The sequence below is a fragment of the Rhincodon typus genome, chromosome 44 (genome assembly GCF_021869965.1).
Source record: "Rhincodon typus isolate 14 chromosome 44, sRhiTyp1.1, whole genome shotgun sequence".
Classification (NCBI taxonomy): domain Eukaryota; kingdom Metazoa; phylum Chordata; class Chondrichthyes; order Orectolobiformes; family Rhincodontidae; genus Rhincodon; species Rhincodon typus.
The window spans coordinates 4,270,416-4,275,464 of NC_063375.1; positions in this window are offsets into that span (position 1 = coordinate 4,270,416).

The following is a 5,049-nucleotide window of genomic DNA, read 5'->3' on the forward strand; positions in this document are numbered from 1 at the left end:
ATGTTACTCAAAACAAGACCAAAATTTGAGTCATTTGGTGAAGTTGACATTTGGATCTTCTGAAATGCTTATCTCAATGAAATAAGCATGTCATTCAAACGAACGTCAAAAACTAACTCATATGGTATAGTTCAGATAGTAATCTTCTGATGTGCTTATCAGAGTGAAATAAGCATGTTAGTCAAAACAGCATCAAAAATTAAATGATTTGGTGACGTTGACATTTTTGACTTCTGAAGTGCTTAACTCGCTGAAAAAAACTTCTGAATTTCACCAGTATCATAAATTAATCATTTGGTGAAGTTGAGGTTTATGCCTTCTGAAGTCCTTAACTCGCTCAAATAAGAAAATTAGTCAAAACAACAACAAAAGTTGTGCCATTTGTTGAAGTTGAGATTTTTGACTTCTGAAGTGTTTATCTCACTCACATAAGCAGGTTAGTCTAACCAACATCAAAATTTGAGTCATTTGTTGAAGTTCAGACTTGGGACTTCTGAAGGACTTATCACACAGAAATAAGCATTTTAGTCAAAAGAACATCAAAAGTTGAGTGTTTTGGTGAAGTTGCGATTTTGGTCTTCCGATGTGCTTATCAGAGTTAAATAAGGGTGTTCATCAAAACAGCATCAAAAATTAAGTCATTTGGTGACGTTGAGATTTTTGACTTCTGAAGTGCTTAACTCGCTGAAATAAGCTTTTGAATTTCACCAGCATCATAAATTAATCATTTGGTGAAGTTGAGGTTTATGCCTTCTGAAGTCCTTAACTCGCTCAAATAAGAAAATTAGTCAAAACAACAACAAAAGTTGTGCCATTTGTTGAAGTTAAGATTTTTGACTTCTGAAGTGTTTATCTCACTCACATAAGCAGGTTAGTCTAACCAACATCAAAATTTGAGTCATTTGTTGAAGTTCAGACTTGGGACTTCTGAAGGACTTATCACACAGAAATAAGCATTTTAGTCAAAAGAACATCAAAAGTTGAGTGTTTTGGTGAAGTTGCGATTTTGGTCTTCCGATGTGCTTATCAGAGTTAAATAAGGGTGTTCATCAAAACAGCATCAAAAATTAAGTCATTTGGTGACGTTGAGATTTTTGACTTCTGAAGTGCTTAACTTTCTGAAATAAGCTTTTGAATTTCACCAGCATCATAAATTAATCATTTGGTGAAGTTGAGGTTCATGCCTTCTGAAGTCCTTAACTCGCTCAAATAAGAAAATTAGTCAAAACAACAACAAAGTTGTGCCATTTGGTGAAGTTGAGATTTTTGACTTCTGAAGTGCTTATCTCACTGAAACAAGCACGTTATTCAAACCAGCATCAAAAGTTGAGTCATTTGTTGAATTTGAGATTTTGGTCTTCTGCTATGCTGATCTCGTTGAAATAACAATCTTATTCAAACCAGCATCAAAAGTTAGGTCATTTGGTGAAGTTGAGATTTTTGATTTGTGAAGTGCTTATCTCACTGAAAATAGCATGTTAGTCAAACAAACATCAAAAAATATCTCATTTGGTGAAGTTCAGATATTGGTGTTCTGAAGTGCTTATCTAAGTGAAATACGCATTGTAGTCAAAACGGCATCAAAAATTGAGCCTTTTGGTGAAGTTGAGATTTTAGTTTTCTGATATGCTTATCTCGCTGAAATAAGCACGTTTGTCAAAACATACATCAAAAGTTGAGTCATTTGGTCATGTTGAGATTTTTGATTTCTAAAGTGCTTATCTCACTGAAATAAGCATGTTAGTCAACCCAACATCAAAAACTAACTCATTTCGTGAAGTTCAGATATTGGTCTTCTGATGTGCCTATTTGGGTGATCTAAGCATGTTAGTGAAAACAGCATCAAAAATTAAATAATTTGGTGACGTTGAGATTTTTGACTTCTGAAGTGCTTAACTCGCTGAAATAAGCATTTTAATTTTAATGGCATCATAAATTAATTCATTTGGTGTAGTTGAGGTTTTTGCCTTCTGAAGTCCTTAACTCGCCGAAATCAGCATGTTATTCAAACCAGCATCAAAAGTTGAGTCATTTGTTGAATTTGAGATTTTGCTCTTCTGATATGCTTATCTCACTGAAAATAGCATGTTAGTCAAACAAACATAAAAAAAAATCATTTGTTGAAGTTGAGAAATTGGTCTTCTGAAGTGCTTATCTGAGTGAAATACGCATTGTAGTCAAAACAGCATGAAACATTAAGTCATTTGGTGAAGTTGAGATTTTAGTTTTCTGATGTGTTTATCTCGCTAAAATAAACACGTTTGTCAAAACAACGTCAAAACTTGAATCATTTGGTGACGTTGAGATTTTTGATTTCTGAAGAGCTTACCTCACTGAATTAAGCATGTTAGTCAAACCAACGTCCAAACTTGAGTCATTTGGTGAAGTTCAGATTTTGGTCGACTGAAGAGCTTAACTCGCTGAAATAATCATTTTATTCCAACCAGTATCAAAAGCTGAGTCATTTGTCGAATTTGAGATTTTGGTCTTTTGATATTCTTATCTCACTCGAATATCTTATTTAAACCAGCATCAAATGTTAGGTCATTTGTTGAGGGGGAGATTTTGGTCTTTTGATATGCCTATCTCGCTGAATAAATCACGTTTAGCTAAACTACCTCAAAAGTTGGGTCATTTGGAAAAGTTCAGATTTTTGACTTCTGAAGTGCTTATCTCACTGTCATAAGTATGTTAGTCAAACAAACATCCAAAAATATCTCATTTAGTGAAGTTGAGATATTGGTCGTCTAAAGTGCTTATCTGAGTGAAATATGCAATGTAGTCAAAACAGCATCAAAAATTAAGCCATTTGGAGTAGTTGAGATTTTAGTCTTCTGCTATGCTTATCCCGCTGAAATAAGCACGTTTGTCAAAACAACGTCAAAAGTTGAGTCATGTGGTGATGTTGAGATTTTTGATTTCTGAAGAGCTTATCTCACTGAATTAAGCATGTTAGTCAAACCAACATCAAAACTTGAGTCATTTGTGAAGTTCAGATTTTGGTTTTATGAAGTGCTTATCTCACTAATGTGAGCATGTTAGTCAAAACAGCATTAAAAATTAAGTCATTTGGTGAATTTGAGAATTTTGACGTCTGAAGTGCTCGTCTCACTCAAATAAGCATGTTAGTCTAACCAACATCAAAACTTGAGTCATTTGTTGAAGTTCAGATTTTTGAATTCTGAAGGACTTATCACACAGAAATAAGCATTCTAGTCAAACCAGCATCAAAAGTTGAGTGTTTTGGTGAAGTTGCGATTTTGGTCTTCTGATATGCTTATCTAACTGAAATAAACATGTTAGTCAAAACAACATCAAAAATTGAGTCATTTGGTGAAGTTCATATTTATGTCTACTGAAGTGCTTAATCGCTGAAATAAGCAATTTAATCCAACCAGCATCAAAAATTTATTCATTTGGTGAAGTTGAGATTTTCGCCTTCAGAAGTGCTAATCTCACTCAGATATGCATGTTACTCAAAACATCAAAAATTGAGTCATTTGGTGAAGTTGAGATTCTTCACTTCTGAAGTGCTTATCGCACAGAAATAAGCATTTTAGTCAAACCAGCATCAAAAGTTGAGTGTTTTGATGAAGTTGCGATTTTGGTCTTCTGATATGCTTATCTAACTGAAATAAACACGTTAGTCAAAACAGCATCAAAAATTGAGTCAATTCGTGAAGTTCAGATTTATGCCTACTGAAGTGCTTAACTCGCTGAACTGAGCATTTTAATCCAACAGCATCTAAAATTAAGTCATTTGGTGAAGTTGAGATTTTCGCCTTCAGAAGTGCTTATCTCACTCAAATATGCATGTTACTCAAAACAAGATCAAAAGTTGAGTCATTTGGTGAAGTTGCCATTCTTCACTTCTGAAGTGCTTATTTCACTGGAGGAAGCCTGTTCGTCAATCCAACATCAAAATTTGAGTCATTTAGTGAAGTTCAGATTTTGGTCTTCTGAAGTGCTTATCTCAATGAAATAAGCATGTCATTCAAACAAACGTCAAAAACTAACTCATATGGTGTAGTTCAGATATTAATCTTCTGATGTGCTTATCAGAGTGAAATAAGCATGTTAGTCAAAACAGCATCAAAAATTAAATCATTTGGTCACGTTGAGATTTTTGACTTCTGAAGTGCTTAACACGCTGAAATAAACATTTGAATTTAACCAGCATCATAAATTAATTCATTTGGTGAAGTTGAGGTTTATTCCTTCTGAAATCCTTAACTCGCTGAAACAAGCATGTTAGTCAAAACATCAAAAGTTGTGCCATTTGGTGAAGCAGAGATTTTTGACTTCTGAAGTGCTTATCTGACTGAAATAAGCCTGTTAGTCAAACCAGCGTCAAAAGTTGAGTCATTTGTTGAATTTGAGATTTTTGTCTTCTGATATGCTTATCTCGCTGAAATAAGCGCGTTCGTCAAAACAACGTCAAAAGTTGAGTCATTTGGTGATGTTGAGATTTTTGATTTCTGAAGTGCTTATCTCACTGAATTAAGCATGTTAGTCAAACCAACATCAAAACTTGAGTCATTTGTGACGTTCAGATTTTGGTTTTATGAAGTGCTTATCTCACTGATGTGAGCATGTTAGTAAAAACAGCATTAAAATTTAAGTCATTTGGTGAAGTTGAGAATTTTGACGTCTGAAGTGCTCATCTCACTCAAATAAGCACGTTAGTCCAACCAACATCAAAACTTGAGTCATTTGTTGAAGTTCAGATTTTTGACTTCTGAAGGACTTTTCCCACAGAAATAAGCATTTTAGACAAACCAGCATCAAAAGTTGAGTGTTTTGGTGAAGTTGCGATTTTGGTCTTCTGATATGCTTATCTAACTGAAATGAACACGTTAGTCAAAACAACATCAAAAATTGAGTCATTTGGTGAAGTTCATATTCATGTCTACTGAAGTGTTTAACTCGCTGAAATAAGCAATTTAATCCAACCAGCATCAAAAATTAAGTCATTTGGTGAAGTCGAGATTTTCGCTTTCAGAATATACATGTTACTCAAAACAAGATCAAAAGTTGAGTCATTTGCTG